This window comes from Protopterus annectens, chromosome 17.part0 (genome assembly GCF_019279795.1).
Source record: "Protopterus annectens isolate FY-2018-M chromosome 17.part0, PAN1.0, whole genome shotgun sequence".
NCBI classification, from domain to species: domain Eukaryota; kingdom Metazoa; phylum Chordata; order Ceratodontiformes; family Protopteridae; genus Protopterus; species Protopterus annectens.
In genome coordinates, this window is record NC_056751.1 from 91,018,141 (window position 1) to 91,030,583 (window position 12,443).

The window sequence follows — 12,443 nt, forward strand, 5'->3', positions numbered from 1 at the left end:
TTCTTCAACAAAAGAAGCCAAAATATAAGAGGAGATTGATGTTTCTAAATACTTACTGCTTTCATTCATCAGTTGTATCTCTTGTATTGTAGCAATTGTTGAAGATCACTAAACAACTGCCATTTTTATTTGTAATTAAATGGATGATTTTATCCCTTGGTGTTTGGGTCTGTCCCTGTTTACAGTGGCTTTGGTATGTTTGGTTGTTAGCTAAGAAATGGATAATGTGTTCTTGGAACTTTCAGGAGTTTAAACATTCAGCTGCATGGTACTGTGAAAATTGTAGACTCTTAACCGAAATGCTTCTTTTTGTTGTCTACTTTATTTTAAACAAATTGTACTGTCGGTGTTATCCATAAATGAATTACACAAGTTTACTTTTGTATGTACAGAACAGGCTCATAATATGCACTCCTACCATACCATCTTGTGTGCTTCTGTATTGTATTATAAGGTGTGTGTGTGTGTGTGTGTGTGTGTGTGTGTGTGTGTGTGTGTGTGTGTGTGTGTGTGTGTGTGTGTGTGTGTGTGTGTGTGTCCTCATTACATAATACAGGTATTCTCCATTTAATGATGGACCATGTGTTTAAATGTACACACAGCCTTTGTAATATATTTTATATTTTCAATAGTCAGTGTACCATATTAGTTTTTTTTATTCCATATTCTAAGTGGTAGATTTCCAAATAAATAACTGCATGAAAAGCAGGTAAGTCTAAGGGAAATGATTTAGTTGTTACGAAAGCTTTACAGCACATTCTTCTAGGGGTGAACCAGAACAGTATGTGCTAGTATAACCTGTGAGGGTGAGCAATAGGCTTGTGCACAGTTTGTGTGCAGTTTGCTTCTCTATGCAATTGCTGCCAGAGATCTTCTGTTATTTTGACTGTTAGCACAATTATTAGTTGTTATTACTAATACACACCCTTGACTTGGTTGACTCTTCTAGTGCTAGCTAACCTTCCCACCCCACCCCCAACATTTTAAATCTATTTTTCTATAGAATAAAATGCAAAGTGTGTTACGTCTTCATAAGTTGCTTCATAACGTATACTTTACCATTTTGTCAACGTTTGAAACAACGAGATTAAAACATTGGGAGTTTACAGTCATGAACTCCGGGAACATCGTATTTCCTCTCCAGGACAGTAATCACCTGGCCACCATGGTGAACTTTACCCTTTTTTTCCACTGTAGTGCGATCTCAAAGTTGGTATATTTAAGCAAGGGGGGGGGAACGAAACCCCCAGTTTGATGGGTGTAATTTGCTTCTGTTTGTAATGTTATCGTTGGTGGCCAAGTGGTTAATTTCCCAGAGAGGAAATACAGTGTTCCGGGAGTTCATGATTGGAAACTTCCTATGCTTATGTCTCGCTGTTGTGAACATCGACAGAATGGTAAGTTGATGTTTTAAAGTAGTGTTCCTATTAGAAGAACGAAAGTCCAAAATATTGAACGGTTGTATATGCGAAAATGCCGTTCATCGATCTGTTTTTTGTGAGATCGCTGTACAGTGAAGATCAGGAAATTTGTCCTTTCCTCACTGTAGTGTAATCTCGGAATTAGTATAAATAATTAGCAAGGGGGGCACAGCCCCCCCACAATAAAGGTTTTGAAGTTCGTATAATATAGACCCCTTCATATAGTTGAATGAAACACCACCAAAATACATGAGGTGAATTGTGATAATGCATTTATACCCTCCACGGCCTGCTGCAGCATGTCTGACTTAGAGGGCAGAGATACAAATTATTCTAGGAGGGGCTACTAGCTATGTCCACCTTGGAAGGCAATGATAACTGTCCACCATAAAATGTTTGATTTTCTGGTAAATCACAAGAGGATTACAGGAGTCAGTAATGCCAGACATTAGAGAATCATACTTTCAATAGATCAGAAAATGCAAGTCGATGCAGAATCTGTTGTTCTATTAACCTTTTTAAGTAAATTAGAGTGATTACTTAAAAAATGCCCTTGATTTTGGACCCCTGTCTCCTCCACTATTATTTTTGCCTTTGATCAGAATTATTGAGCAAAGAAGTTGAGAGTTATTGTTCACGGACTCAGTTGTGTCCGTGTCAGTGCTGGATTCTTCAAGTGCTGAAATGCTAAAGTTATAGCAAGGGTTTTTTAACCTGCATAAAAATTAGTACAGTTAAGGGATGTTGACTCCACTACTGCCTGTTTTTCTTAAGAGCATTTCAGTTTGCTTGGGTGAACCACTGCAGCCAGGACCCACATCATCTTTAGCAGTCCCTGGCAGAGATGGTGTAGGGGTGAACTGTAATTTAGCGCTTAGTGTCTGAACTTGACTGTCACCATGACTTTTGACTACAGTAATTTCATTAGTATTAATTTCAGTAATGATTACTACTTTAAATGCTTTGTGGAGGTAAACATGTTTTCTTTTTGACAATTTTTTTTTTTTTTACTATAGTGTTATTTCATTGCGAATTTTCATCATTATTTTGTGAATGGCTGTCGTTTTATGCCAGAAGTTAGACTTTGTGTCATTGGCAACTAATTGCAGAATAAATAAGACACGTGTTTACATAATGTCACTGGCTTAAGAAATGGGAAAGCAGATGTGTATGTTTAATGTTTATAGAAATGCTTCTGAGTGATTCTCAATTTTGAATTATCTGCAATATTTCCCACCGTTTTTTCCAATTATGTGTTTTGCTAACCTGATATGTAGCATTTCAGGAACTTCATCAGCTTTATCAAATAGCTCACTATAGCTTGGTTATGGGCAATGTCTTGTTAGGTGCAGTATTTTAGAATACATTACTGAGATTGTATTTTTTTTACTTTCCTTAATAACCAAACATCAGATACATGGCTATTTTTGAGGGTAGTGGTATGCTGTTTATGCAGCAGCAGCTTGATCTCTGTTATTGTGTTTTATTTGTTCTTTCAGTTTTGTCCCAGTATGACATCATAGTTGTACATGGAAGGCGGCTGCCGCTGGAGGTAAAGGTGAGGAGGCACACTGTGTATATGTATGACAGAAACCATTTGAAATTTAAGACATAGGCCATTTGTGCCTTGACTTTCATCCAAATCTAACATCAGAAAGGATACTGAGAAAATGACGATGTTCTTCATCTCACATTGCTGCAGTCCTTACACTTGGGTAGTCCGCTGTCCTCGGTCGGCCCGAATATCAAAGTATTAGGCTGACGTCGGTCAAGGCGCTTAAGACTGACATCAGGACGTCAGGGTACAAATGCGCATGACCGACGTCATATCCTCAGTCTTTTTTGCCGCATGGTCCGATGCAGAAGCAGCGTTGCAAGTGCCGTTCGGCGTCCTGAAATTTTTCGAATTCGGAGTTTCAGACCGAGTCAAAGTTGGCTAAGTACCCCGTTGGGGAACATTTTAGTTTTTTCTTGCCTCAGTGGTTTACCGGATGTCAGAAAAAGTGAATAACTGTATTTCTTGTGGGAAACAGATACCGCATAGAGATTATCATACTTTGTGTATTCCTTGTTTGGGGCCTGAGCACGACGTTGTTGGGTGTCGCTTTTGTGCTAGGTTCAATAAGCGCACTATTAAGCGAAGGTTAGATTGTGCCAGGTTGGTCTTTGGGAAGCAGTGCAATTATAAGATGCCGTCGGATGCTCCGACGCCCGCTTCTTCGAAGAAGCGCAAAGACAAAGCAGCTAAACCCAGGCAAGAAGAGTCGTCCGTACCGGACGGCCGGTTCTTTAGAGGTGTCAGTGGAACCGGTGGTTCCGCTGGAGGCTTCTCTGGAGTCCCAGGGGGAGACTTTGTTATTGCAGGATGTGGCCTCTCAGGAGGCAGGTCAGGCTGAAGGGGCTTCTCAGGTTACTGTACTCCCCTCCCTTCCTAAGGTGGTTAGGCCCTCTCCTTCTGTTTCTAAGGCTTCTCCCAGAGGCAGGCCAGGTTTAGCTTCTGTTGGTGTCACTCCTAGTTCTGCAGGATCTGTGCCCAAGAAGCACATGCTTAAAATGGCAGAAGATTTAATTACTTTGATTACAGGTTCTTTGCCCCCTCCAGATAAGAGGCCTAGGGTGGAACCAGAGTTGGGGAGTTTTGAGCAGGCTTCAGATGTTTCAGAGTCTTCGGCTGAAGACTTGCAGGAGTGCTCTCCTTATTCTGATTCTGTTGCAGATGATTCAACTCCTTCTGCTTCTCCTCCAGAGGATTTTTCTTTTTCAGAGACTCTTCATTCCATGAGGGAACATTTTAAGTGGGAAGGTCAGGATTTCTCTGATTCCAGGAAAAGGCTTAGGGAATTTTTGCTTTTACCCCAGCATAGGCCTTTGGCTATGCCTCCTGTTCTGGATGTTGTGGAAGATGTGTTTGCAGAGGCTTCACTTAATCCTGATTCTTTGCCTCCTGCTCCTGTTAAACCGGATAGGTATTACAGGGTGCCTGAGGCTCATAAATATCTTTATAAGAGTCCTAGGGCGGACCCAGAAACTGTTAGTCAAGGACCTAAGGGTGTCAAGGCCTCTGTTGTAAAAAATCCGGTTCCTCCAGATAAAGAGGCCAGAGCTTTGGATAGATGGGGAAAGAAAGTCTATACTTCTTCCACCTTAGCTATGAGGGCGTTGAATTGCCAGTTTCACATGTTGAAATATCAAAACTATCTTCTTTCTCAATTGAAGTCTAAGGTAGATGCTCTGGCGGAAGGCATTGAGTGTAAAGAATTACAAGATTTAGTTCATGTTTCTGAACAGGTGGGTAAGCATTCTTTACAATGTGGTTTTGATGCTGTACAGGCCTCGTCTAGGGTGGCTGCCACTGGGTCAGTTCTTCGCAGGCACGCCTGGCTGAGGGATCAGAATTTATCTGAACATGTTAAGACAAGGATTTTGGATGCTCCTTTACAGTCTGATGTGTTGTTTGGTTCACCTGTGGAGTCAGTCTTGAAGAAAATGGAGGACAAGGCTAAGTCTATGCAGACTGTTAAAGATTTTGCAAGTTCAGCCTCCAGTTTAGCAGGAATTGGCCTGCTAAGGGGTGGACGTACCCTTCTTATGATTCACAGTCTAGGGGTAGATCTAGACGTGGTAGGGGCAGAGCTCAGAGCTCCTTCAGACCTAGAGCAGGGAGTTCTCCTGCACATTCTTCGGGTGAGGGCAGGGGGCAGTCCTTTCGTAAACAGGCCCAATGACCTACCTTTTCAGCTGCCAGATCCTTCTTGCATGGCAGCACCTTTGGGAGGAAGGTTGGCACTCTTCAAGGAAAATTGGAGTTTGATTACCCAAGACAGATGGGTATTAGATATCATACACCAAGGTTACAGGTTTTATTTCCATACCTTGCCTCCTTTCAAAGGCATGCCGGACGTTCCTCCTCAGCAAAGACTAGAGGCTCACAAACAAATTTCTCTGCTGCTCCAAATAGGGGCCATACAACCGGTTCCTCTGCCAGAAATGGGCCTAGGATTTTATTCTCGCCTGTTCCTAGTACCAAAGAAGGGGAACACGTGGAGACCAATTCTGGATTTATCTATCCTCAACACTTATCTGGACATTCCCAAGTTCAAAATGTTGACGTTACAACAGCTTTTACCTCTGCTGGGCAAAGATCACTGGATGGTGACTCTGGATCTCAAGGAGGCTTACCTTCATGTTCCTATCAGGCTAAGTTGCAGGAAGTATCTGCGTTTTGAGCTGGGACTTCTCATTATCAGTTCTCTGCATTGCCCTTTGGCTTATCTACTGCACCCAGAGTGTTCACGAAGGTTCTGGCTCCAGTGATAGCTTTCTTCAGGCTAAGAGGAATACAGATCTATCCTTATTTGGACGATTGCCTGATTCTGGCCCAAGGAAAGGACGAACTTCTTCATCATCTACAATATGTGATAGCAGTGCTAAGATGCCTGGGGTATTCTGTGAACGAAATCAAGTCCAGTCTAGTACCCTCTCAGGACATGTGCTTTCTTGGGGTGAGACTGAATACAGCATCCCCGATGGCCTTTTGACCCCGGACAAACAAAAGAATCTTTCTCTTTACTTCCATCAATTGTCTCATCAGTCCAGGCTGACTGCAAGGACAGTCCTTCAAGCCTTGGGGTTCATGGCATCTTGTATTCTGGTGCTTCCCAATGCCAAACTGCATATGAGGAAGCTGCAATGGTATCTCAAAAAATGTATGGACACAGCACTGCCAAGATATGGACACTGTCATTCAGATAATACCTTGCATTCAAAAGGAATTTTTGTGGTGGGCTCAGGAATGTCACCTAAACAAGGGACTCTCTGTGACCCGGCCAGAGGCGAGTCAGATTCTAACGACAGATGCCTCAGACAAAGCTTGGGGAGCTCATCTAAATGGAAAGTGGGTACAAGACACGTGGCCTGCCAGACTTCAACATTTACATATCAACTTGAAGGAGATGTTAGCAGTCCAATTTGCATTGATAGCTTTCAAGGATTTACTCCTTCCTGGGCAGGTGTTGGTTCTAACAGACAACACAACTGTCATGTGGTACATCAACAAGCAAGGGGAACACATTCTTATCCTCTGTGCAGACAAGCAATGATTTTGTGGGAGACGGCTCTCAGTTTACAGCTAAATCTTCAGGCAAGGTTTCTGCCGGAGCACAGAACTCCTTAGCAGATGTGTTGAGCAGACAAATTATGGATCCCCACGAGTGGAAATTGGATCCTCATGTATTTCAGAAATTGACAGTGTTATGGGGAACTCCAGACATAGATCTGTTCGCTTCTCCACTAAACTACCAGTTGCCAAAGTTTTGCACAAAAGGTTTCATCCCACAGCTTGGAAAGTGGATGCTGTCTCATTCAATTGGAGCAATCTTCATGTGTATGCCTTTCCACCTCTGCCTCTCCTCCCAAAGGTACTCCTGAAGGTCAGACAGGACAAGCCAAAGATGATTTTAATAGCTCCAGATTGGCCTCGACAGCACTGGTACCCATTACTGAGAAGTCTGGCAGGAGCCTCCATGGCCTTTGCCTTCGATTCCACACCTGCTGTCTCAGGAGAACAGTCATCTACTCAATGTAACACTTCACTCTCTTCACCTAACAGCCTGGCATATTCTGTTTTAAACCCTGGAGGGTCTCAGCTTCCACAGCAGGTTTTGAATGTTATTTTGGAGGCCAGAAGGCCTAGTACAAGGAAAGTGTACGCAGATAAATGGAAGAGATTTTTATTTTGGAGTACAGCAAAGGAATTTGATGTTTCTAAGCCTAATTTAAGTGTGGCTCTTCAGTATCTTACTGAGTTACTGGACAAAGGTTTGTCCTTCTCTTCTATTAAGGTTCATGCGGCAGCAATTTCTGCTCACTATGACTGTGACCCACCATTGTTTTCTCATCCTTTGTTTAAGCAATTCCTTAGAGGGGCAAAGAATATAAGACCCCCACGATGAGCTCCTACTCCTGCTTGGGATCTCAATTTTGTGTTGGAGAAACTCACTCTACAACCTTTTGAGCCTGCAGCTACTGCTGAGTTGAAATATTTATCATGGAAGACTGCTTTTTTGTTGGCCATTACCTCTGCGAGAAGGGTGTCTGAGTTACAGGCCCTTATGGCAGTTGAGCCTTTCTTAATTTTCCATAAGGATAGGGTGTCTTTGCGTACTAATCCTTCCTTTATGCCTAAAGTGGTTTCTAGTGTGGCTTTAAACCAAACTATTCATTTGCCTACTTTTATGCAAACCCCCAAAATAAAGGGGAAAAGATTTTGCACACTTTGGATATACACAGGCAGTTGCGATATTATTTGAGCAGAACTAAAGGGTTCAGGCAGTCTCAGCAGTTATTTGTTTCATTTGCTTTGGGTTCTCAGGGTAAGCCTGTGTCAAAACAAACTATTTCTAAGTGGATTGGGTTTTGTATTGCTTTCTGTTACTCCCATCATGGTAAGGAGATTCCAGCTGGGATTAGGCCCCATTCCACTAGGGCTACTGCCACTTCTACAGCTTTTAAGGGGTGGCAACTAAAGATATTTTAGAGGCAGCTACTTGGAGTTCAGTGCATACTTTCTCTAAGCATTACCACCTTCCACTTTACTCTAAATCTAGGGCTGGTTTTGCCACTGCAATTTTACAGGGCATTTTGGCAGCTCCTACTGCTTTATAGTTTTGCCATCCTCCCTTACCTCTGCTTTGGGATTCTACCCAAGTGTAAGGACTGCAGCAATGTGAGATGAAGAACATAGTACAGTTTTGTACCTACCATAAATGTAGATGTTCGAAGATCCACATTGCTGCAGTCCAATTTACCCTCCCTCCTTCCCCTCTGTAGTTAGAGGCGGTTGTGTGGTTTGGGTTGTACATATTGTGAATATTGTATATATTGTACATAGGGTTAGTACTAGGGTGGTTGGTTGTTTTTTGCTGTCTTTTGGTTTTGTCCTTTCTTTTTAGGGTCTTCTGACATCTGGGGCAAGAAAAGACTGAGGATATGACGTCGGTCATGCGCATTTGTACCCTGGCGTCCTGATGTCAGTCTTAAGCGCCTTGACCGACGTCAGCCTAATACTTTGATATCCGGGCCGACCGAGGACAGCGGACTACCCAAGTGTAAGGACTGCAGCAATGTGGATCTTCGAACATCTACATTTATGGTAGGTACAAAACTGTACTTTTTTGGTGGTGGGTAAGGAGGCAGGCACTATACCCAGATGTGTATCCTCTCAAGCATTGTTTCCTCAGTTTGTAATTTTTTTTTTTTTTTTATCAGGCACCACTTACTTTGACATTGAAAGAAAAGAATAAGACTGAATGAGTTTCTTTACATGTTTTTTATCAGGCAGCCATTTGATAAAAAGGTTGGAAAAAGCTCTAAAATGTGCCTGAAAGCATTTAAAATCCTATGGCTTCTGAAGGCCCCAGACCCATGTCTTAATTCAGTTAATTCCACAGTAGTTATACTGCATGGTTCACCACTTAAAGCATGATGAAAGGATGTAGAAAAGATGAAGAATAAAACAAAAAATATGAGAATAGGTAGGAAAAAGTCATCGGAATATTGTGTAGAAGTCAGGATGTAGGGAACCAGAACACTAGGACCCTTTGTCTAGGGCACTGTTTCGTCTAAGGTCATCTTTGTTTAACACCCCTCACACTTCCTGTTGGTCTGTACTTTCCAAACTCCTTTCCCCCACTTCTGCAAATTCCTAGATCCAGCACTGGTACTATTAGAGTAATGAAGGACCCTAGAGGAGAAGCTTGGAAAAGTATTTTAGAATAGAAGGAACTTAAGTGGCAACTTAGGTTAATGCCCCAATTTGGCCAGGTATGAATGACCATGTGTCTGTTAAGCAGCTAAACTATAGTGGAAGCTTAATTTAAACTCCAGACTTTGTTACTGCATGAATACATCAACCTTTTGGAGTTACTGTTGACAAGACCACAACATTTTCTTTTTGAATTTTTGGATGGTATTATTTTAACCTTACTCTAAGTAACAGAATAACCTGGAGTAGTGTAATTATGAGAAAAAATCACTTTTTCCTTTACTTTTTATGTATTTTAATATATAGTGAAAGTAGGGAACAGGTGGAGGAGACCCTGGAGAGATGGAGATATGCTCTAGAGAGAAGAGGAATGGAGGTCAGCAGGACTAAGACAGAATATATGTGTGTGAATGAGAAGGAGGATAGATGAATGGTGAGGATGCAAGGAGTAGAGGTGGTGAAGGTGTATGAGTTTAAATATTTGGGGTTAGTAATTCAGAGTAATGGTGAGTGTGGAAGAGAGGTAAAGAAGAGAGTACAGGCAGGATGGAGTGGGTGGAGAAGAGTGTCAGGAGTGATTTGTGACAGACGAGTACCAGTAAGAGTGAAAGGAAAGGTCTACAAGAGGGTAGTGAGACCAGCTATGTTATATGGGTTGGAGACAGTGGCATTGACAAAAAGGCAAGAGTTGGAGGTGGATGTGGCAGAGTTAAGGATGTTAAGATTTGCACTGGGTGTGATGAGGGTGGACAGGATCAGGAATAAGTATATTAGAGGGTCAGCCCGGGTTGGAAGGTTTGGAAACAAAGCCAGAGAGGCAAGATTATGTTGGTTTGGACATGTGCTGAGGAGGGATGCTGAGTATATTGGGAAAAAGATGCTAAGGATGAAGCTACCAGGTAACAGGAAAAGAGGAAGGCCTAAGATAAGGCTTATGGATGTAGTGAGAGAGGACATGCAGGTGGTTGGTGTGACAGAGCAAGATAGAGAGGACAGGAAGAAATGGAGACAGATGATCCGCTGTGGTGACCTCTAACGGGAACAGCCAAAAGAAGATGATGATGTTATGCAGAGATTAATTTTACACCGACATTTGTTTTATTCACTTTTTATGTAGTTAACATTATCATTGAATTCTAAACATACATTTCTTTGAATTTTGAAATAAGACATTTTTATATTTTTACAGGATAGACTTTCTGTCAGATAGTGCTTAATTGGTTCTGATTGATGATTGGTTGGGGGTTGTTTTAAAAAAAAAACAAATTTACTTGAACTCATACGGCTGCATTTTTCATTGGTGATTATTTTTATTAGTTGTTTGGAGTGTATGCTACCTGTATTTTTTTTTTTTTTCGTCATTTTAAAGCTTGGAGTTGGTGTTTCAGTGGACTGTTTAGAGATTTTTTAAAAGAGTGCTGTTTTTTCTTGTCAGTTTAGAAGTTATTTAAGGTAATTGAAACCCATTTTTTCTGTGGAGATACTGTGTTTATTTTACTTCTTGGGGGTTAGCATATTGTGATAAAGTGTTTTTTACTATGTTCTTGTTTGAAAAAAGTGACAAAGATTATTTCTAGTTTTTGCTGCTTGTTTTCATCAGGGAAAGAAGCACCATTTTGGCTTTACCACACAACAGACTTGTCAGTCCCTCAGTTGGCCCTTCTTTCAGCCACACAAAAAAAAAGTTAAGCAAAAAGCCTTTGCTATCACAGCAGGCTGTCAGTTTGCCTCAGCCACAGTGGGTGACTCTGTTGCAACCATTCATCATATCTCAAACCACTAATCTTTTGCACTGGATCTGTGTGGTGTAGCACCTACAGCCATTGTGAACTGTGGGTTAGCCGTGTCCTCTGTTGCTGTTGAGATCCCCTTAGTGGGCAAGGGGCAGACACATTTGCTTGTTCTGGGGTACAGAACAGGGAAACCTCCCTGGTTTGTCAGAATGATGTTCACACCCCTAAGGAAGCTGTTGTAGCCATTAGTAACACTGTTGACTCCATTCTTCATCCTTTCTAGGATCTAATCCTCATCCATCAAACCAGACTTATTTCCATCTGTCCTTTATCACATGTCCCAGAATGTGGCAGAACCAGTTCCTCCTTTCCAGGTAGGGAAATGTTTTTATTTAAGGGTATTTTTGGTACCAAGCTTGGAGACTAGTTTTGGATCTATCTTTCTTTCCTAAACCTGTTTGTAAGGATGCCAAAATTCTAAATTATGTCAGTTCACAACCTGTTAGCTCCTCTTCCTCATTCAAGCTTCCAGACAACACTAGATTTAAAAGATGCTTATCCAGACTTCAAGTGTTTCGTAAGAATTTGTGTGCCTGGATCACATGATCAGTTTTCTGCCTTCTCTTTGGACTATCCACTGCACCAAGAGCATTCCTGTCAAAAGATTTTAATACTCTTAACATATACTGGAAGAATCACGCAGATAAAAATAAGCAAAAAGGTTTATTTTACATGCATGGAGACATGCTACAAAGCACATGGTATGTCAGCAGTCTAATTTCTGTACACTTCACATGGGTTTTTATACCCTTCTCAGCACGTACACAGTAACTGGTTACCAGACAAGGAATTTCAGTCAAGGCTATAAATTCACATACTGGAGCCTTAGATAGTCAGAGGTCAGTCACAAGATAAGCTTGTGCCTGGACCAACGTAACATCTGTGCATTCCTCTTTGGTCAGCAAATTCTTTACAAGAAAAACAGCTTATTTTAACTTGCTTCTTTGCTTGCAATGGAATTTCACATTTTAACCCTTACTATACATGATACAAAGATGTTGAACACAAAGATTCTTACTACATTTCCCCCCTCACAACACTTTGTATCACCAGTAATACATTTTATTCATACAGGTTTTCGCATGACTCGTGTTCTGTATATTCAGAATAATAAGCTTTAGTTGCATTGGCAGACAGTACACTTGATATTATCATTCGGATGCAAGGAATGCAACAACAACCCAACAGTAGGAATATAATGGCACCAACACATATAGCAATTAAGACATTCATAAGTACTGTTCCCCAATTTCCAAACCAATTTTGGAAAAAATCAGTTAATGGATTATGTCCTGGTTTTGTAAGTTCAAAAACTTGTTGTAGGATCTCTAGATGACTGTCAATGTCATGTTCGTTATCTGGAATGAACGAACAACACTCCTCCTGGATAAGAGCGCAAGTATCTCCTTTCGCCGCTAGGGTGAAATCGAGCGCCATACGATTCTGCAACACTACAGTCCTCATTGC

General features: G+C 41.5%; 1 protein-coding gene across 3 annotated transcripts in view; it reads left to right on the top strand.

The window, feature by feature from the left end:
- Window positions 1-12,443, top strand: part of SLC25A51 (solute carrier family 25 member 51) — a 197,763-nt gene that overhangs the window by 24,051 nt on the left and 161,269 nt on the right. The gene's annotated exons all lie outside the window — the stretch shown is intronic.